Source organism: Malania oleifera, chromosome 4 (genome assembly GCF_029873635.1).
Source record: "Malania oleifera isolate guangnan ecotype guangnan chromosome 4, ASM2987363v1, whole genome shotgun sequence".
NCBI classification, from domain to species: Eukaryota; Viridiplantae; Streptophyta; class Magnoliopsida; order Santalales; family Ximeniaceae; genus Malania; species Malania oleifera.
Window position 1 is genome coordinate 101295414 of NC_080420.1, and position 24173 is coordinate 101319586.

Consider the following 24173-nt stretch of genomic DNA (forward strand, 5'->3'; position numbering starts at 1 on the left):
TTGGCAAACCACCAAAGGGTTCCATTATCGTAGTTCCTTTATCGGGCGGAACAACACCGATTACAACATTCCTTTATTCAGGCTAGAGCATGCCTTCTCCAAACAATATTCCCTTGTTTGGTCCAATGATTCAACACTCGAACCGTCAATCAATCTGCTAAAAAGATTTGAAATAAGACGTACAAGAATTGCTCCTTAAAGAGCTGATTTATACAAATCAAAAACTATATACTCCAATAAAATTCACAATATGAAATTCAGATTGAAGCTCTAGAAGTTTTTCACTATATGATTCTTTCAATTGATGAAAGAATTAGTAGTTGTAGCACAATATCAGTGAGAAAATCAGCAAGACTTCAGTAAACTTCGTGCAAGTTGTGAGCAAGAGAGAGCTTTGAGAATTTCAGAATACTTGAGAGAGATTTTTGAATGCTGGATTGAATTCTTGGAATTGAATCAATTTAGCTTGGGTGTATTTATAGATGTAGAAGTGTATCTAACTTGGTCCCCAAGTTTACTTGGAGTAGGGTCCAAGTTTTTAATAAGTTTGAGCCCCAAGCAATTTAAAATTTAAAAATATGTCCATTGTGTTTTTAAATTTTACTGCGTGACAGTTGACAGTGAGAACTCTGGCAGTCAGCTGTCAGTGTATTTCACGTTTAAAAAGCATAATCAGTAAGGTGGCAGTTGCCTGTCAACAGGCAGTCAGGCGTCTGTCACTGAACAACTGAGTGTTTTTAAAACAACAAGAAGGGTGACAGACGACTGGAAAAACACAAGCAGTCATCTCAATTTACACTGACAATCGCCTGTCAACACTAGATAGTTGACTGTCATGCTTCTGTCTGCTTACTTAAAGTTCTTTAACCATGGCAGTTGACTGTCTGTTGGCAGTCAGTCACCCGTCAACCTATTTGTTTCTTGTGTTTAAAACATTTTTGATTTCTCCCTTCTTTGCTTATTTAATCATGGAATATCAATTTGTTTCTTTGAAAAAATAAGTTTCAAGACTTATAACTAAGGTCTCTAAGTCTCGTTTGCCTAATGAGCTTCAAAATGAAAAGTCATACTTGAATCATACTTGAAGTACTTACAAAGCTTGTTCTAAAAACTAATTTGACTCCTCTTTGCTTTGAGTTCTCTTTGTCACTGATCTTTGATCTTTTAAACTTCTTTGAGCTTTCATTATGGATCATTTATTTAAGATAGGGCCTTCCATGTTCCTTGATCCTTGTGAGCTTTCAAGATATGTTATTTAAAGTCTAAGCTTCACTTGATTTGAATTTTGACATGTGCTTTCGGAATTTGTCCCTTTTATCATCTGAAATCCTTTTTGCCTTTAATAACTGAAATAACACTACTTTGAAGTAGATTAGATAGCCTAGCTAGGCCAACACCCCCATTACCATTTAAAAAGAAAATGAAGTATAAAAGATTTTGACATCTTGCTCATAAATTTCTCTTCCCTTTTTGGCATTAGCAAAAAGGGCTAAACTAAGTGTAAAACTATTTGGACATTTTAAAAGAAACTCAGCTTAAAAGAGAACCCCTCGGTTATTAAAACTCAGCTTAAAAGAGAACCCCTCGGTTTTTTTAATATTAAGATTGTTGAGCATATAAAATAATTCTTATTTTTTTATTGAAAAAAAATTGCAGTTAAGCATACAACAATAGTATAACTGGTCATTAGAAGATTAAAAAAACATGTTGATCATGGTTGGATTAGAAATATCCTCAAATCATTGCAATTTAAAGATTACATAAGACCCACAAAAGATTTGAGTTTAAAACATACAACATTTGATAGCAAGAGTAGGTTTGAGCATAGAACTGGTCTAACTAGTTCGCATGCATTTCATATATGATCAATGAACCAGTTATGCAATTAAAAGAATATATGTATATATATGTGTATATATATATATATATATATATATATATAATACAACAAGATATAAAGAATTTTAGTTTTGAAAGAACTTCTTGCCATAAAAGAAATTGTATTTTGTAAAATATATTCCCCCTATGATATTATAAAAAAGTATTGGGGAATATGCTTGCTGAAAAAGAAACTTTAACACAAAGTTCAAGCAAACAATGTTTTTCTGGTTTAGCATTTAAGCACATTTTTAATATAACCATAAAAATCAACCACATAGATCCTAAAGATATCAAAAAATTTAAAAACAGGGATCATATGGCTTGATTTGAAAACATTGAGGCTAAGCAATATATTTTTCATTTAAAATATTCAATAAAAATATTATAATTATGTTAATGCCACGGTGAGTTCAAAGCAGATCTAAGCCAAAAATTTTGGTGAGCATAACACGATGGAAATTTATTTTTAGATGCCCCCCTTTCAACTTGAATCGTAGTTTGGATGCAATGAACTGCTTATACTTATCAAAGATTAATTTCACTAATAGTTCCAAGTCGTATAAGCAATCATTTTAAATCTCTTAAAACGAATACACTGGATCAAGATTAATGCACTCTATTATGCAACTAGTATAATTATCCCTATATTTCGCATATGCATCAGAAAAGAAAAATTAAGGCATACACTAATGCTCATAACCTTGAGAACAATTTATATATATTCATAAAGCTTTAAAAGCAAGATATGATGTTCAGGGTTCTTAAAAGAGCCTCAATATTCAAAAAGCGACACATGATGCACATGAGTTCTTTATGCTCTTTCTTTAGGGATGGAGCTCAGCTCCCCTGAATATTTTCATGCATGCAATTTCTAATCAAGGATAAAGTTCAGTTATCCATTTAACATTCACTCATCATTAAAAAAAAAAAATTTATTATGTAACATATATGACCATTCGACACATGGTTACTATATATTACATTCTATTTAGCACTAGATAGCCAAAAAGGCTATACTTAGATAATTTTGCAATCATCACGCAACTTACACAAGCATGCAGCAAATCATAATCGTTTAAGGACATGATTTGTGGATTTTGATTATTTTGGGAAAATTCTAATGAAATTTCAGCAGCATGCTGTTTGTAAATAGAATATTTTCTCATCAAAACCTGGTTGTTTTCAGCAAGTAACTCACATAAAGCATGCAACAATCTAAATATACTAATAGCACGCAATTCACATCACTGCATCAGCCATGTAGGTAGTATTCAAGTTCAAGCATGCAATCTAGTAGTTAAAAGCATTTAAACATAATTGACTATCCTTTAGACAATATAAGCATTAAGCAAAAATGAATAGTAAGAGTTCAGTGCAGTGATCAAAAACTAACTATCCATCAAATGAATTTAATCAATCAGCAATATATGGATAGAATGCTACATTGTTGTTCTTATAAAGGCATATGGGCATAAAAAGAGATTAAGAGAGCATTTAATTTAGAACCATGAAAAAGAGAAATGCTTCCCTTTAGTTATGCATTCTACTCATTATTATCTTACACATTTTTCAGTTTTTCAAATTCTTAGCCAAGTGCTTTAGATTTTCAATGATTTAAACTTGACTTTACATGCTTTGGCTTAGAGGACCAAAAAGTCACAATGAATATTTCTTTAAGTGTACTAAGCTAATTTTGCCTCTTCTCTCATGAATCTTAACACGTGAGAGGCCTAAGTTTGAATGGCTTTCTTTTTTAACTACTCGAGCATAGTTTTCTCTAAATTTTTGTTTCTTTATCTAGATTTAAACCTAGTGTGTTGACTCTATGAGTCCAATCCGATTTTGATAATGACAAATTACGTGGTATTTGATCTGTGCATTGATATTGTGAACAAGAACAATATTTAGCATGCACAGAAAGATAACAAGTCATGGAAGCCATGAAGATTAAAGCATACACATCCTGGCACCATCCATGGAACTAAAAGAGTTGAAGAATGAAGATGCAAGTGGCAAGTTCAAGATCGTTATGGGAATGAGTATTTAGAACTAATGTATTTGTATATTTCATATGATTTAATTTGAGGTTCAAATTATACCCTAGACTGACCTTAGGACTCATGCATCTCATGAACATCATTAGGGGATATTTATGGACTTAGACATATTTTTGAAACCTCGAAAAATATTTTATAAAAGAGCAAAGAAAGAGAGCAAAGCAAATTTTTTTTTACTAAAAATAAAAAATCCAGGAGTTGGTCAGTTTAGAAGACTGAACTCCACGTTCAGTCGTCTGAAGATTCAACTTCATAAGACCGAAGTTAAGTTCAGTCATCTGAAGAATTTCTTTAGAAGACCGAAGATTAAGTTCAGTCGTTTGAAGAATTTATGGTGAAACATAGACCTGGAAGAAGCACCTCAGAGGATTGAACTCAGACTTCAGTCGTCTGAACTCGACACTTCAGAAGACTGAATCCCAACTTTAGTCGTCAGACCCTATGTCCAGGTTAATTTTTCAAAGCTCTAAGGAACTTTAGTTGGCTAAGCTTTAACCCTCAATCGTTTGAACCTGCGGGAAAGTTTAAAAATTTAATTTTTTATGAGAGAACACGCGAGTTAATTTTTGATCCAATGGTTAAGATTTATTCAAAGGGCAAGATTACCTATATAATGAACATCTAAACCCTAGTGCCCAATGATAAGAGAAGAGAAAAGACCTTTGGCATACGATTGAAGAGATTGCATGTTTAGCACAACTTTGAACAAATTGCTGAAACTTTTGCCTGGGATTTCAAAGTTCTTACGTCGAATCTGAGCTAAGGCTATCTTGATTTTCAAAAGACAATCTAGCAATCATTGTTGAATCATTTTGGTATTGAGTTTTGGTAAATCGATATGCACGTTAATATTTATTCTCATAGAGTTTTTCATTTAAACCGATTTGCTTGTTGATATATATTTTTCAAAGAACTTTTTATCTCAAAATCCATTATTGAATATAAGCTGAGTGATTGATCTTGAGTGTGTTTACTTATAGATTATCTAAATAAGATCACTACTTACGAAAGGTTTTCGCCATTGGTTAAACAGTTTTTGATTCAAGTGTGTATTAAGTTAAAGGCTCTATATTTTAGATATCTTAAAACCACTTGATTAAATATCCCTCAATAAAATATATATATATATATATATATATATATATATATATATATATATATATATTTTATTGAGGGATATTTTCTGGAAAACATTATATTCAATTTTTTATCTTTGGAAATCATATTTTATATATATATATATATATATATATATATTTATATATATAGATAGTTGCATATTACAAAGATCATATTGTGGTTGAATATTTGATAGAAAGCTTTTTGATTTTAATTGATATAATTTTCAAGAGAAAGCTTTTGATAAGTTCACATTTGATATTCGTGCATTTTCGTAAAGTGAACTAGAACCCTAATTTTCTCCAAAACTTTTACTTATATCATTACTTGGAAGATTTGATAAAAGGGAAATTGGTTGAAGCATTTCATTCATATAACGATTGTATGGTTTCTCACATACTGAGCTTCAAGTTTCACCATATGTATATGTGATAGGTTTCAATTGCACTCTCTAGCTTTGCTAGAAGCATATCTTGAGTGTTTTGTAGATTTGATATTATATTGTAATCATGGTTTGGGTTGTGAACTAGGTGAGGAGGAAGCTATGCCTTTTACAAGTAGCGGATGTAAGGGAAGCTCTGTCCCGGTTAAAGGAGTAGGGATATAGTGGAATCCTTGAGTGGGTTGCTCAAGGTGAGGACGTAGGCTGGGTTGGTTGAACCTCGTAAAATCGTGTTTGCCTTCTCTCTTCCCTTATCTTTTTATTTTCCGCACTGCATTTCATTGCTCGTATTTCTTGTGTGCATGTTTGAATAACCTCACACGCAATTGATAATTAATTGGGAAAACATTCGTTGATATAATAATTTAAATCAGTCTTAAATCCGTGCAATTGATTTGTTAAATTTAGAAATAGGGATTAAGTAATAAATAATTCGAAAGATTTTGAAAATACCCAATTCACCCCCCCCTTTTGGGATTACACCTAAATTAACATAGTGCTATCTTCTTAGCCATTTAAAACCAATCTATGGAAATGAAGCACTAAATGATTTGATTTTTATTTGAGAGCTTATGAAGGAATATTCTTAAAATTAATTTACTAATAAGTTCAGAAGAGTATTCAAAAAAGCAGGACAATATACAAGATAAGCAAGTTAGAGAATATGTCCTAACTTATTTTGGAAAAGAGCATTATGGAGTATACAAAAGATTGGAAAGTATCCTTCTAGATATGATCACAATTTAGAGTAAGGATACAAACCAATGAAAGGATGAATCTTTACTAGATATGATCGTGATTCGGTAAAAAGTTCCTATGGAGAGGATGGTGAACAAAAATAGAGGATTTTTATATTTTAAGTTCAAAGGGAATATTTTGATTTAACTAGACGAGAGACTCAATTCCCTTAGTGGATGCACCCTAATTTGATTATGAGGGATGTCTTTTAAATAAACACTTAGCATATTTACAATTTTATGATCACTAGTGCTTAAGACTCTAGTGATAACTAAATTTTGATTAATGATTTAAGGCTTCCATGATGAGTGTAGGATCAAAAGACATATAGCATAAGAATGATTTCCTAAAAACTCAAGCATGTGCAATGGATAAGATGTGCTTAAATTGAAATGTTTATATTTAAGCATGACTTAAGCATTTAAGAATTATTTACCAAGAAAAGGTGTTTTGTCCATTTGGAAGTAGATTTTATTTAAGCATGCTTCTGAGATATTTTTCAAGATATAATGATTTATATAATTCATATCAGAAATACAAGGTTCCACAAATTTTGCTCAGTTTAGCCTTCAACCTTTACCTTGAACAAAAAGGAGGAATGATATGGAATAAACTCATTCCTTTTCAGTTCAAAGGATAGCATGTTGTAGCCAATATTTTCATATTTTACCCAATCATTATGATATAAATGCGTTGAGCGATTAATGTGGATATGTTACTTTAGTTTTCGTATTGGCTTGACTTTCTTGTAAGATTCTCAGTATAATAATAGTTGCATATACTAAGATTTCTCATTTTAAGCATACATCACTTCTCAAGCCTTTTGGTCATCACTACCCCTAAAGTTAGGAACTAAGGAAAACTTAAATATACGTATTTGGGGAAAACGTGAATGTGATAGTTGTTTTGGATATTCATTTGATTAACAGGAATATATTCATATGTGTGTTATTTCAGGGTGTCGAAATTATGAACGCCACATGCGTGAGATTGTAAAATAATAATTAGTGCTCAGATAGTCAAGTAAGGGGAAAACATGTTATGCCGTCTTTATTAGAAACTTTACCAATAAAGTATAGTATTTGATCACGAGCTTTTAGAGTATGATTATTGAATATATCAGAGCTTGAAAATTATATAGTTTTTACAGAGTATGTTTATAAAGTGTTTATTTAGTTGTGTGGCATGAGAAATATTGAATTATTATAGAAAATTCATAAAAAGATTCAGAATCATGTTTATATGCCTAGCACCGCAACCCCACGATTATGGGTTCTTCTATGTAGTTTGAGGGACTTCGTATGAAAACGTAAGCCATTGACAATGCAATCGCTATAGCGATTAACTCGTTGATTGGGGCCACATACTAGCGCGTACAAATCTTTACTTGCCGTTGGTTCTTTATTGTAATACATGACTTTCATCTGTTAATTTAAAAAGAGTTTAGATGAGTAAACCATTAATATTGAAAATGTACATTGCTTTGAACTCACATAAAATTTGTTACTTACATGGCTCCCAAACCAAGTGACAAATTCCTTCTTATTTCTTTCGTTAACATTCCTTTCATTTTGGGTCAAAAGTTCAACTTTATGTTCATTATGTGCAACAATAGTATATGTTAATGTCAACTAAGTATATATACATATATACGTATATATATATATATATATATATATATATATATATATGCATATGTAAATACAATGCAAAGTAAGGAGTTTGGAACCACGTACTTGATATATGGAACAGTTTCATCACAATTATTGAAGACGTAAAAGTGGGCATTTCATAAGTCATCCATATCAATGAAATCGTAAACCCGTGCACTGAATCGCCGAACATTTCCTCAAAATATAGAGCTCCTCAATTCTTCATCTTCGGTACTAGTAGCATGAACGTCTGCATTTCTCTCTTCACAAGTGAACTTTGTGTCAATATCATGTAGATACATTGAGTAAAATGTAAGACATTCACTGTCAATGTATACCTCAATGATTGAGTCTTCTGGTCGTACCTTATTACGTACATACCCTTTCAAAGTGGACAAGAACTTGTGCATTTTACATAGCATTAATGACTTCTACGCATAAAAAAAGTGAGAAAATTATGTGAACATTGTAGAAGGACTTTATAATTTACCTTATCCAATGATATTGCACCAGTCCTCCAATTATGACCTCCCTTGGTAAATGGATGGCTAAGTGGACCATCACATCGAAGAATGCTGACAGAAATATTTGTTGGTCTAACATGACTTACTAATCTTATTTTGATGATAAAAAATCAAAGGTAATTTAACATGTTTTGGTGAAAGTGATGATACTTCAGGAATCAGGTTTTTAAACTCAAGTTCAAGTAATCATGAATCTCATTGCAAGATTACATGAAAAGGAAATGAAAGCTTAAAGGACATGAAAGCATGAATTCCAAAGATGACTTTATGAAATCTTAGAGAATTGAAGCTTAAAGGCAAGATGGACTCAGCAAATGACGAGCATTAAGACTCCAAGCTTAGTGAGATTGGAATAGCTTCCCAAGAGGGGGGTGAATTGGGATTTAAAAATTTTATTCCCCTTTGTCTTAGTTCTTTTGAGTTATAACAATAACCAAAACTTAAACACAATCACAAAATTTATCACAATCAAAACAATATAATCAATCACTCAATCCTTGTAACAATAGCCCTGTATCAATATGAAAATTTGCTGAACTTATTATAAGCCTTGTATCACAATAATTCTTCTTCCTAATGTTCAGCTTTTAAGTAAACTTTCAGATTAATAAGTCAAGGATGATCAACCAACGTAGTCCCTTTCGGTTTTTGCAATCAATGTTGATCATTCCAAAAAAAAATTACCATTCGGTCTATTTAACAACCTAACATTCAGAATTGAATTTTAAAGCAAAACCATAGATTATATCTTTTGCTGAAAAATAAAGAGCAGGGAAGAGAAAGAAGAACAGAAGGTTTTTATGAGGTTCGACTTCAACACAGCTTACGTCCTCGCCCTTGGCAAAACCACCAAAGGATTCACTATCATCGTTCCTTTACCAGGCGGAACAATACCAATTACAACACTCCTTGAGTAAGGCTAGAGCTCGCCTTCTCCAAACAATATCCCTTTGTTTGATCCAAAGATTCAGCACTCAAACCGTCAATCAATCTGTTACAAAGATATAAAACAAGGAGTACAAGAACTTGCTCCTCAAAGAGCTGATTAGTACAAATTAAAAAACTATGTACTTCAGTAAATTTAGAATATGAATTTCAAAATGAAGCTCTAGAAATTTATCATCATAGGTATCTTTCAATGAATGAAAGAATCAACAATCGATTCACAAACTTAGTGAGAAACTCAGTAATACTTCAGAGATTTTCGTAGAGCAATGGAGAACTTTTAGAATTTCATTAAGCTTTGAGAGAGTATGAGAGTTGAATTGATTTTTTGGTATCTAAATTGATGAACCTTGAGGGTATTTATAGATGAAGAAAGACTTCTTGCTTTTTCCCCAAGTTTACTTGGAGTAGGGTCCAAGTTGTAAATTAATTTGGGCTTCAAATAATTTAAATTTTAACAATATGCCCGTTGAGAATTTTGAAAATTGTCACGAGCCAGACGACTGTGAAGTCATTGGCAGTCGTCTGTCCATGTATAACGTTCATATTTTTTCAAACAGAAAGGTGGCAGTCGGCTGTCCTTATGTTGGTAGTCGTCTGTCACTAGAATAATTCAGTTTTAAAACAATTCAGTAGGGTGGCAGTCGCCTATCCTTAGCTTGGCAGTCGTCTGTCACTAGAACAACTTAGTTTTAAAACAAACTCATAAGGGTAGCAGTCATTTGGAAAAACACACATAGATGACTCACTTGTTACTGACAGTCGGCTGTCAGCTATTTGACAGTTGTCTATCAGGATTCTGTAACATGTTTAAACCCTTTCAAAAATATGCCAGTCGTCTATCATGTAACATACAATTGTCTGTCGGCAGACTTATCTTCTTTTAAAGACATTTTTATCTCTCTCATTTTTTCTTAGTTATTCTTAGAGTATAAACTTGTTTAACTTTTAAAAACATGTTCCAAGAATTTAAGACTTCAGATTTCTAAGTGTGTTTTTGCCTAATGAGCTTCAAAATGAAAATTTCATATTTGAATAAACTTTTGAAGTACTTACAATGCTTGTTCTTTAAACACATTTGACACATCTTTGCTTTGAGTCCTTTCAATGCTGCTCTTCAATCTTTCAGACTTCTATGAGCTTTCATTATGGATCTCTGGTATTCATATGTGACTTTCCTTGTTCCTTGATCCTTGTAATGGGTTCGCTTCACTATTTTTGAAGATGGAGAGAGGACTTGAAAATGAGCGAAGACCAAGGAAAGAATGCCGCCATACGGAAGCCCAATTCTAGGAGATTCGAGCTTCATGGCCATCCATTTTAGTATGATGCTAGCTAAATCTAATTTCTTCCCTTTTAATATGCACCACATTATGAAACAATCAAAGAAAAACACATGATCAAAGGATCCAGACCTCAGAATTATATTATAAGCAATGATCTTATGAAAGATTTGTGTTTGGAGATTGAGTTGCTTATATAGTAGGATGTCCAAAATAGACGAGTTGATTGTTCATCACAAGAGGCAAAAATTCTTGTAGTGAAAAACCTTGCTCCATAGTCCACTGTTTTTCTACTAGATTACACTCAAAATCCCCATGCTTGATACAAAATATTTTCCCTTAAAGAGTGTGGAGTAAGTGTTATCTTTTGGCCAAAAGTTTCTGTATCAAATCCAACTTCTTTCTTTACCAAGTTTGAGTAAAAAAGCTTAATCTGATCTGGGTAATACCCCTTAACTTGGTGAAGAATGAACTTATCCCATCTTATATTTTTGAACAATTCAAGAATTTCAGGGAAGTTTTCTTCAAAGAAAGTGACATCTAATACCTTACAAAACATTGAATCGATTGCAGAGATGTGATTTTGATACAACGCTTTTGCGTGCGATGAAACCAACCATTTTTCTATATCGTTGTTGCTTGCAGCCTTTGAAGAAGACGAGGATGCTTTGTCCTTTTCCCCCATTGTTTTGGTACGAACCATTTTGATGAAGCTGAAATTCAAGAAACCCTAGGTGTGAAGGAATTTAGGGTTGTGATGTATGAACGTTGGGAGGAGTTTTGGAGAGAATGAACTTCGAAGAGAATGAAGAAGAGATGGTTTAGAGAAGGGGAGACGAATGGACAGATGTTTGGGGGGTTTTAAAAAGAATGTTTTTATGTGAAATGAACACGACCCGCCGCAAGACAGTCGTCCGTCACTAAGCTGACAGTCATCTGTCCACTGTCTTTTCACATAGACAGTAGCCTGCTAGTCACCTGCCAGCTATCTGGAAGTCGTCTGCCCTGAACAACTGTTCTCTTCTCTTTTAGTTAACTTGTTTTACATGTAACATTCCTAATTCTCGTTAGATAACTACAAATTGATCTTCAGCTAATGGTTTAGTAAATATATTAGCTAATTGATCATGATTGTTAACAAATTCAAGTACTATTTCTTTCTTGTCTACATTTTCTCTTAAGAAATGATGACGTATATCAACATGCTTGGTTCTTGAATGTGATACCGGATTCTTTGAAATATGTATAGCACTTGTATTGTCATACTTTATAGAGATTGTTTGGTATTGTATTTTGAAGTCCCTTAATTGTTGTTTCATATACAAGGTTTGGGCACACAGCTCCTAGCTGCTATGTATTCTGCTTCAGCTGTAAATAATGCTACAAAATTTTGTTTCTTTGAGAACCAAGAAACTAGTGAGTGTCCTAGGAAGTGACAAGTCCTACTAGTGCTTTTCTATCTATTTTGCATCTCGCATAATCCGCATCTAAATAACTTTTCATTTCGAAGTCAGTTCCCTTTAGATACCATAAACCTAAATCAAATGTGCCTAGTAAATATCTAAGGATTCGTTTAACTGAGATTTGATGTGATTCCTTAGGAGCTGATTGAAACCTAGCACACATACAAACACTAAACATGCAATCCGGTTTACTTGCTGTTAAATAAAGTAAACTTCCTATCATGCCTCGGTAGTGCTTGGTATCTACTTGTTTTCCTTTTTCATCCTTGTCAAGACTAGTTGAGGTGCTCGTGGGAGTTCCTATAGGTTTACTTTATTCCATATCAAACTTCTTTAACATGTTTTTAATATACTTAGTTTGATTTATGAAAGTTTCATTTTTAGCTTGTTTAATTTGTAACCCTAGAAAGTAATTTAACTCTCCCATCATGCTCATTTCAAACTCTCTTTGCATAGTTGTAGCAAATTCATTACACAAGTCTTCATGAGTTGCTCCAAATATAATATCATTAACATAAATTTGTACTATAAGCATATCATTATTTTTGGTTTTTATAAATAAAGTGCTATCTATCTTTCCTCTTGAAAAATTGTTTTGGAGTAGGAATTCGCTTAGTCTATTGTACCAAGCTCTAGGAGCTTGTTTCAATCCATATAAGGCTTTAGTTAGCTTGAATACATGATTTGGGTTTTTAGAGTCTTCAAAACCTGGAGGTTGTTTAACGTAAACTTCTTTATTTATATAACCATTTAGAAATGCACTTTTTATGTCCATTTGGTATAATTTGAAGTCTTTATTGGTTGCATATGCAAGAAGCATTCTTATAGCTTCCATTCTTTCTATGGGAGCAAAGGTCTCTTCGTAATCGATACCTTCTTCTTGATTACAACCTTGTGCTACTAGCCTAACTTTATTTCTTACAACTGCCCCAGTTTCATCCTTCTTATTTAAACACCTATTTAGTTCCTATGATTGACTTATCTTTGGGTTTAGGTATGAGTTCCCATACTTGACTCCTTTCAAATTGATTTAGTTCCTTCGGCATAGCTATGATCCATGAATCATCTTTTAAGGATTCTTCTATATTCTTGGGTTCATCTTGAGACAAGAAGGCATAATGGTTACAAATATTTTTTAATGAGGCTCTAGTGATTATTTCTTTTGATGGTTAACCAAGAATTTGATCTTTTGGGTGACTTTTAGCATATCTCCATTCTCTAGGTAGTTTTAGATTTTCTATGATGTTTTCATTTGATGTTTTATTGTTTTCTTCTTTTATTTCAACATCTTCCTCTTTTTGTGACATATCTTCTTTTTCATCATTCTTAACTTCATAATTATTTGATTCATCAAATGTTATGTGTATTGATTCAATAATAGTAAGAGTACTTTTATTATAAACCCTATAAGCTTTACTATTGGTAGAATAACCTATAAAGACACCTTCATCAGATTTTGCATCAAACTTTCCTAAATCATCTTTGGTATTAAGGATAAAACATTTGCATCCGAATACATGAAAGTAGGAAATATTGGGTTTTCTACCTTTCCATAATTCATACGGTGTTTTGTCTATACTTGATCTTATAGATACCCTATTTACAATATAACAAGCTGTATTCACAGCTTCTGCCCAAAAGTATTTAGGTAGATTATTTTCGTTTAACATGGTTCTTGCCATTTCCTATAGAGTTCTATTTTTTTTTTCTACAACTCCATTTTATTGTGGAGTCCTAGGTGCTAAAAAATTATGATTTATTCTAGGTTCATGACAAAATTTTTCAACATTTTTGTTTTAAAACTCCCTACCTTGATCGCTTCTAAAATTTGTTACATTATGGCTCTTTTCATTTGTAATTTCTTACGTAATGTGATTAGCATGTCACAAGCTTCATCTTTGTTTACTAAAAATAACACCCAAGTATATCTTGAGTAGTCATCTATTATTACAAAAACATATTGTTTGCCTCCTAAGCTTAAGGTTCTAGTTGGACCGAATAAGTCTAGGTGCAAGAGTTCTAGGGGTCTTTTAGTAGATATGTATTTTTTCTTTTTGAAGCTTGTTTTAACTTGCTTTCCCTTTTGGCATGCATCACACATATTGTCTTTTATGAATTTAGTATTTGGTAATGCTTTTACAATATTTTTCTTAGATAATTTGGATAGAAGGTCCATGCTAGCATGTCCTAATTTCCTATGCCATTGCTAACTTTTTTCATTCATTGCTGCCAAACAAGTTACGTTTTGACTTACTAAATTCTCAAGGTTTATACAATAAACATTATTTATCCTATGGGCTATAAACAAGGTTTCATTGTTCTTAGGATTTTGGATAACACATTTTTCTTTTTTAAAAGTTATTTCGAACCCTTTGTCACTTAATTAGCTAATACTTAAAAGATTGTGTTTTAATCCTTCTACTAATAGCACATTATCAATAGTAAGGGAAGCTTCTTTACCTATTCTTCCAATGCCAATAATTTTACCTTTGGCATTGTCTCCAAAGGTGACGTATCCCCCATCCTTTTGTTTCAATTTTGTGAACTTGGTCCTATCACCGGTCATGTGCCTTGAACATCTGCTACCAAGTACCATTTATCCGTTGATGGTGTAGTCCTAAAGCATACCTACAATGAGGGATTCATTGTGTTAGTCTTTGGAACCCAAATTCTTTTAACTTTCTTTGTATTGTTTTTAGTTCCATTATTGGCTTTCCATTCTCCTTGAACTTTAACATACTTTCTTTTTAGTGGGCAATTGGACATTACATGACCTTTAGTCTTGCACATGTAGCAAGTGGTGAGTTCATGTTTGTTATTTAAAGAATTACTAGTATAGTGCTTGTCTTCTTTTACAAAGTATCCCATGTTTAGTTTTTTACTCTTTTTATTTGTTTTACCGTTATAACCTATTCCTTCTTTATTTCCATGTAGTCTTTGCTGTCCAATCATCTTTTCAAAATTCTCCTTTCCTTTGGTGAAGTTATATATAATTTTCTCCTTGTCCTCTACTGATTTCTTAAGTTCATTTATCTCTACATTCTTTTTATTCAAATCATCTGCATGAGTTTTGCCTAACTCTTGAGTTATTTCTTTTACTTCCTCTTCTAACTTTTTATTACAAGAGTCCTTTTCTTTTTCAATAGTTTTGATGGATTCAAGTTGCTTCATTAATTCTTTATTTTGATCTTTCAGAGTTATATTTCTCTTAGAAATTCTTATGAATCTTTTATGTAAGGAGAACAACTCAGCTTGCAATTCCTTATAGGAAGGCATGCTGTCACAAGACTTATCACAAGACTCATTGTAAGATTCTGTTGAAAAGTAGTATAATTTTACCTCTTCATCATTCGCCATGAAGCATATATTTTACATCTCTTGTCCACTTGATTCATTTTCCATCTCACTGGAGCTTGAATCATCCCACGTGGCCTTCATAGCTTCCTTCTTTTTCTTCTTGTCTTTCTTGAGCAACAGGCAGTCTGACTTGATATGCCCTGGTTTCTTGTAGTGATATCATATAGGAGGTTCATTCTTACCTTTATTTTATTTTCTATTTGTCTCTCCTTTTTTAGATTTCTTTTTGTTAAATTTTCTAGGAAACCTTTTCTTTTTCCTATAGAACTTGCCTAATCTCTTAGTGATGAATGCTAATTCATCCTGATCTAAGTCGCTTGATTCATTTCCTCTTCACTTGACTGTTACTAGAGGCTTTTAATGAAATGCATCTTTTATGTTTGGGTTCAGGATTTCTTTCCTTTAAAGCCATTTCATAAGTAAGTAGTGAACCAATGAGTTCATCTAGAGAGGTGTTCTTAAGGTTTCTACCTTCTGTGATAGCTGTAGCCTTTGGTTCCGATATGGAGGGTAGGCTTCTTAGAATTTTCTAATCATTTTATAGGTTGTATAAGTTTTTCCCAAGGGACTTAAGGAGTTGATTATGTGGGTAAATCTGGTGTACATACTTGATATTGTTTCATCCGCATTCATCTTGAATGCTTCATATTCGCTTGTTAACATATCTATCCTATTGTCCCTAACATCTATTGCTCCTTCATATGTCACTTCTAATTTGTCCCATATTTCTTTAGCCGTCTTGCGGGCCATGACTCTATTAAATTCGTTAGCATCTAAAGCACAGTATAAAGCATTTATAGCACTTGAATTGATTTAAAGCATTTTATAATATGAATCGGTCATATCCTTTTTCTCTTTTGGAATCTGTTTTCCATCTACTATCTTAGTGGGAATAAGGTCTCCATCCATAACTACTTCCCATGTTTTCCAATCCATGTGTTGGAGATAGATTTGCATTCCTTTTTTCCAAAACGTGTAGTTGTGTCCACAAAAGATTGGTGGACGTGTTGAAGATTGGCCCTCACTGAAGGGTGCTACTCCTATATTTGCCATTCGATCATTTTATAGTTTCTTGTTAGGAATTACTATAACTAGGCTTTGATACCAATTGAGATGGGAATAGCTTCGCAAGAGGGGGGTGAATTATGATTTAAAAATTTTATTCCCCTTTGTCTTGGTTCTTTTCAGTTATAACAACAACCAAAACTTAAACACAATCACAAAATTTATCACAATCAAAACAATATAATCAATCACTCAATCCTTGTAACAATAGCCCTGTATCACTATGAAAATTTGCTGAACTTGTTATAAGCCTTGTATAACAATTATTCTTCTTCCTAATGTTCATCTTTTAAGTAAACTTTCAGATTAATAAGTCAAGGATGATCAACCAACGTAGTCCCTTTCGGTTTTTGCAATCAATGCTGATCATTCCAAAAAAAATTACCATTCGGTCTATTTAACAACCTAACATTCAGAATTGAATTTTAAAGCAAAACCATAGATTATATCTTTTGCTGAAAGATAAAGAGTAGGGAAGAGAAATAAGAACACAGGGCTTTTATGAGATTTGGCTTCAACACAGCCTACGTCCTCGCCCTTGGAAAAACCACCAAAGGATTCACTATCACCGTTCCTTTACCAAGTGGAACAATACCAATTACAACACTCCTTGGGTAAGGCTAGAACCCGCCTTCTCCTAACAATATCTCCTTGTTTTGTCCAATGATTCAGAACTCGAACTGTCAATCAATATGTTACAAAGATATAAAACAAGGCGTACATGAACTTGCTCCTCAAAGAGCTGATTAGTACAAATTTAAAAACTATGTACTTCAGTAAATTCAAAATATGAATTTCAGAATGAAGCTCTAGAAATTTATCACCATAGGTATCTTTCAATGAATGAAAGAATCAACAATTGATGCACAAACTTAGTGAGAAACTCAGCAAATACTTTAGAGATTTTCGTGAGTGATGAAAGCAATGGAGAACTTTCAGAATTTCAGTAAGCTTTGAGAGAGTATGAGAGCTGAATTGATTTCTTGGTATCTAAATTGATGAACATTAAGGGTATTTATAGATGAAGAAAGACTTCTTGCTTGTTCCCCAAGTTTACTTGGAGTAGGGTCCAAGTTGTAAATTAATTTGGGCTTCAAATAATTTAAATTTCAGCAATATGCCCGTTGAGAATTTTGAAAATTGTCGTGAGCCAGACGACTGTGAAGTCACTGGCAGTCGTCTATCCATGTATAACGTTCATATTTTTTCAAACAGAAAGGTGGCAGTCGGCTGTCCTTATGTTGGCAGTCGTCTATCACTAGACTAATTCAGTTTTAAAACAATTCAGTAGGGTGGCAGTCGCCTGTCCTTAGCTTGGTAGTCGTCTGTCACCAGATCAACTTAGTTTTAAAACAAACTCAGAAGGGTGGTAGTCGTCTGGAAGAACACACGCAGATGACTCACTTGTTACTGGTAGTCGGCTGTCAGCTATTTGACAGTCTTCTATCAGACTTCTGTAACATGTTTAAACCCTTTCAAAAATATGCCAGTCGTCTATCATGTAACAGACAGTTGCTTGTCAGCAGACTTATCTTCTTTTAAAGACATTTTTATCTCTCTCATTTTTGCTTAGTTATTCTTGGAGTATAAACTTGTTTAACTTTAAAAAACATGTTCCAAGATTTAAGACTTCAGATTTATGAGTGTGTCTTTGCCTAATGAGCTTCAAAATGAAAATTTCATATTTGAATCAACTTTGAAGTACTTACAATGCTTGTTCTTTAAACACATTTGACACATCTTTGCTTTGAGTCCTTTCAATGCCGCTCTTCAATCTTTCAAACTTCTATGAGCTTTCATTACGGATCTCTGGTATTCATATGTGACTTTCCTTGTTCCTTGTTCCTTGTAAGTTTTCATGTTAGGGTATGTGAAATTTGAGCGAATCATCTTTGCCTGAAATAGCATCACTTGAAAAATCATTAAATAACTTTATGTTGTTATCATCAAAACCAAGAGTTTGTAAGCCTAACTAGGCCAACACTCAGAATATGTTTGAGTCTTAAGAGAGTCTCTATGTAAGTCCTTCTTTTAAATGATGATATGGTTGGATTTGAAGCTTATTAGGAAAATCATTGACTTAGAGACCATATTTTGAAAAACCCCGGAAAATATTTTTCAAAAGTCTTAAATTGCTTTGAGGAATATAAAAGAGCAAAAAGATTTTGGAAACAAAATGAAAAAACAACAATTTTGTCTATCCAGACGCCTGACTATGATGGCCCAGGTGACTGACATGTAGACAAAATGAATTTAGGAAAACCTGGGAAGACCCAGGCGACTAACTCTTGACAGCCCAGTCGACTGACACCTTGCTGCCTTTGAATTTTCTGTGTGTTAAGCTATCCAGGCGACTGACCCTTCATAACCCAATCAATTGACTCTTCGAAAATTCAAATTTTAAAGTTAACGGGAAGTTTCCAAAATTGAGTTTTTAAAAAGTATTCGTTATGAAAACTTGGGAAACACTTCAAGTCACTTGGGGAACACGAAATTAACCTTTTTACATCTATAAATACCCCCTAAGACAAAGTTTTTGAACACACCAAGCAATACACAACATTCAAAGCTTTCTTACTTACAATCCTTTCAAAGCTCTCTTGCTCACATACCTGCTGAAGTTCTCTACTGAGTTTTGCTGTGAAATTCTCACAAATACCTGAGCAAATATTGAATTCTTTCAATCAAGAAAGAAGCTCACGGTAATATACTTCTAATGCTTTAAATTCTCTCTATTGTTATTTTGAATTGAAGTATATAGTTGTGCTTTATTGTTGTACTAATCAACTCTTGTAGAGAGTGTCTTTGTATACCAAATTTGTTTTTGTTTTTGTAGACGGTTCAGGTTTTTGAATCATTATTGGACCGAGCATGGGGTATCGCTTGGAGAGGGGGCTCCACCCTACTTAAAGAAGTGTATTAGGCATGGGGTATCGCTTGGAGAGGAGGGTTTTACCTTATTGAAGGAGTGTTGTAAAGGTTTGCTCCGCCTGTAAAGGAGTGGTATAGTGGAATCCTTAGGTGCGTTGCCTAAGGCGAGGACATAGGTGGGGATAGCCAAACCTCGTAAAATGTTGGTGTTGCTCTCTCTTCCCTACTCTCTTTAATTTCCTGCATATATATACAAACTGGCTGGTTGTGAATTTAATTTTCTACACATATATAAACTACGTGGATTGATTATTTAATTGCTGAATTAATTTTCTTTTGGGAATTGTGGAAACCATAAGGGAGTACATTAATTGATCAATATTATTGCGAAAACCACAAGGGAGTACGTTGATTGATCAATACCAAAGCTCTTTAATATTGACAGTGGTTTGTTTAAATTCTGAGTTTTGGAAGCTTGGTTGGATTTTCTATCTTGAATCATATTGAGCAATCAAGCTTATATTTTTGATTGGATTGACATACTTAAAAAGCTGAGTCTTGGAAGCAATTGCTGAAATTGTTATCTTGTTTCATATTGTGAAACTTTTCTTGGCTGATTGAATCAAGTTAATTGGGTGTTGGTTTAAATTGCTAAAAGAAGTATTCAAATTGGAATTCTCATTCGTAAAGAATTATAAATAAATTAATTCTCAGCTACACTTGTGATTTAAATTGAAATCTTACATGTGTTTTCTGAAACTAAAAAGGGTTGAGAAAGAATTAACTAAAGAAGTTTCTAAAGGAAAATTTTTAATCCTAATTCACTCCCTTCTTGAGAGTACACCTTACTTTTCAATATTTTCTCCAACTTGCATAGTATGATCACGATGTCCTCCTCTAACCGTGCAAGTACTTTTACACTCAATTTTTTGGAGCACAACTATTGGAAGAAGATCCCCAAATCAATTAGCACTGAGCGAACATCTTCAGTCTAGTGTTCACGAAGGAAAATGGGTAGAACCCATCGCAGAAGGACGTGACAGTCATGACTTTTCATTCCTAACATCTTTCCTTCCTTTGTGCTTATGCATCGAGCTATGTTCGATGCATATCCATCAAGGAACTTCGCTGATTTCAACCATTTGAAGAAATTATTCTTCTGATCCTTCGAAAATGTGTAATAGGCTAATGGCATGAGAAGTTTGTCCCCATCACGAATCAAATGCAACTCAGGTCGTCCATATCTCAGCGAGCATTTGTGGTGCCCTTTATCTTCCTATTTATATCCAGCAATGTACAAATGACATTCTCACAAATGTTCTTCTTGATGTGCATGACATCCAGGTTGTGGCATAGTGGAAGATCTTTCCTGTATGGCAACTTAAAGAAGATGCTTCTCTTTGTCCAATTCAACTCTCACTCAGCAAGTTTCCTTTTTCTACTGCTCAGTGGTTTCCCAAATTCACATCTCTGATCAACCTGAGCTAGTTTGATATCTCTTCTCCACTTAGTCGGTTTAGCTGCAACCCTCGTTCAGGTTTTGCATTAAAGCTTTTGACACCATGAGTCCTCCAAGGATATCCAGGTTATAGAAAACAATGATGACACATAAAGCATAACTTGCATCCATGCTTCAAGGATAAGGACCTAGCATCCTTATTACACATTGGACATGCTAAGTAACCTTTTTTGCTCAAGCCCGTAGGGTTGTCATAAATTGGGAAATCATTAATTGTCCACAACAATACATCATGCATCCAAAATGTTGTCCCGATTTCCACATTGAATGTCTCCACTCCTTTTTCCTATAGTTCTTTCAACTCGTCAATTAACGAGCGTAGGTAAACATAAATATCATTACCAGGTGCTCTCGGTCCAAGAATAAGCAAAGACATATAAATGAAGGGTTCTTTCATATATCGCCATAGTGGCATATTGTATGACATCATCATAACTGGTCACATGCTATACGGGTTGTTCATGTTACTGAAAGGATTGAACCCATCTAAAGCAAGACCAAGTCTGATATTGCAAGGATCACTAGAAAACCATAGATGCATTTTATCAAACTCGACTCAAACTTATGAGTTCGTTGGATGGCTAAGGGTGTTTTCCTCTTGAAGACTTTTATCTTTATGCCATCTTATATTTGCAGCAGTCTTTTTGCACATGTACAATCATTGCAACCACGATATTAATGGACAATATCACATAACTTTTAGGGGGATCTTTATACCCTTCTTTTGATTAGTATTATACCTCGGTTCACCACATTTTGGGTGCTCATTCGCATTTTCAAGTTCACCATAAAAGAGTGCACAATCATACCTACACGCATGTATTGGAATGTAATCGAGACCCAATTCATGCATGTATGTCTTCGTTTCATAAAAAGACTACAAAAGTGTTTCACCATCAGGCAGTATCGCCTTTATAAGGTTTAAATGCATGTTGAATGCACTCTGATATAATCCATGCATTGACCTTGCATGAAACAACTTTATCAAGAGCTCTGATTTTAAGAATTTTGTACAATTTGGATATAGGGGCACCCATGCATCCCTTACGAGATTAGCAAATGGTTAACCGAGTCAATTTAATGTACTAGGATCACATGGTATGGTACCTAGTGAATTAGAATCATTACTTGTACGTGACACATTGACATCATTCGTGTCCACTGCAACCCCCCTTTGCAAGTCACCTAACATTTCAAGTAATCCTTTCGAACGTGTATCACCACCTACTATATTTGCCCCCTCAACTTCAACTTCTTCATCATTGCTCTGAACTGCGTAATATTCACCGTGGAACACCCATGTTGTGTAGATTTTCTCCATTCCGAAGCATCATAGATGTCTATAAACCAAATCAATGTGTTTGAATGTTATCTTTTGGCATTTCTTGCAAGGACACTGTATTCTACTGGCACCGTCTGCACAAGGACGCACAAACTCTATGAAATCATGTACCCCTTTCACGTATCCATCCAAAAACCTACCCCGATCGTTCATCCAACTCTTATCCACATTCATTAACTACCCTATAACATGTTCAAGTAAATGGGGTTGATTACATTCTTAGAATAATGTTTATGCCATATGTAATGACCAAAAAATCTATACCATATATATATATATATATATATATATATTGAGACTTAATTTACTTTGATACCCTTTGATTATCTACTATAACATCTCAGGCCCCAAATGAGCACTGAGGAAACCCTGTTCAATTTGCAGACCTATGCAGCGAGAAAACAAAAAACTGTACATCCAAATTTACAACAGTAGAATTTAATAATTTCCCCAAAATACATACATACACAAAAACACATCTCCTAGTAACATCCACCAAAAACCCTGGAAAACTATCCAAAAACACATCTCCCTAAGAACACTTCCCCCACAACCAGAGCAGTGCAACAATCTTTCTATCGGTGAGCCTGATCTGCTCGACTAACTGGATCACCTAAAAAATGTTAAATCACTGGGATGAGAAAACGCTCAGTAAGAGGAAATATGCTATTACTAGTGCGTGGCGATTGAGTTCTATAAATACTATGCTGATAAATATCTGAAACTGTAAAAGCTGATAAAACAATATACTGTACAACTTCCATCTATTATAGTTTAAAATACAACTGTAATATTTGAGTTTTCTTATGCCACACAACTAAATGAATAAATATTCCGTATTCTAAAAACTATATCTTCTAATAATATGGAAAACATATAATTTATTGATAAACATTCTAAAATTCCTAGCATAACGTATTTCCCTTACCTATCTAGCTGGGAGGCTTGCCTCTAATTCAACCCGCACGCGCTCAATGTACCAACCTTGAAATCCTGTAATTACATATATATATATATATATATATATATATATATATATATATTCCCTAGTAAAACACTGTTTTTCCCAGAAATCAACATACTCACATTTCCTGAATCTGCCTATTTGTAATTTCCTAAACTATAATTTACCTGAGTTCTTGGAAAAATAATCACTGAGGTCATCAACCCATGCCTGTAGGGTCCCAAAAACACCCTAACCCTAAAATCATAACACCCTAATTTTACTCCACAAAACACTAGTATATTTTCATACAACACAAAATCTAGGCTCATAAAAACCTCGTAATACTGGAAGTACCAAAATAATCTCCTTACCCTGATTTTGGGATGATGCCCAAGTTACTCAAACCAACAATTTACTCCAACAGACTTGTAGAGAATCTCCCTAGAATCATCGTGGCAGCTTCTGATCATCGAAATAGGGAGAAAAGGAGCAAAAATCTTTAAGAGAAAGGGAGGGAATTGAATTAGAGAAAGAAAATAGGAAATATTAATTTCTCTCGCTAAAATTCTTATTTGGGCTATATATAGAGTACTGTCCACGTGGCTTCATTGACGAGCCACGTCACCTCATCAACAAGGCCAAGAATAGAGTTCGTCAACGAATTCATAACTTTCGTCAATGAACTTCAGGCCTTGAAATCGTCCCTTTTGGTATATTTTTATTGATGAGACACGTGTCCTCATCGACGTGTCTAAGAAGGCTGTTTGTGGATGAATGCAGAGTATTCGTCGACGAGTCCCTGCTGAGGCCCCAATTGAAAATTCTTTTTCCCCTCCTTTCTTTATTGTTTACTTTCCATATTTATCCGAGTTACTACATTCTTCCCTCATTATAAAATTTCTTCCTCGAAATTTGCTATCTGTATTGAACACCATCCATTAAGGAAAATGGACTACTTATTTTATTAAT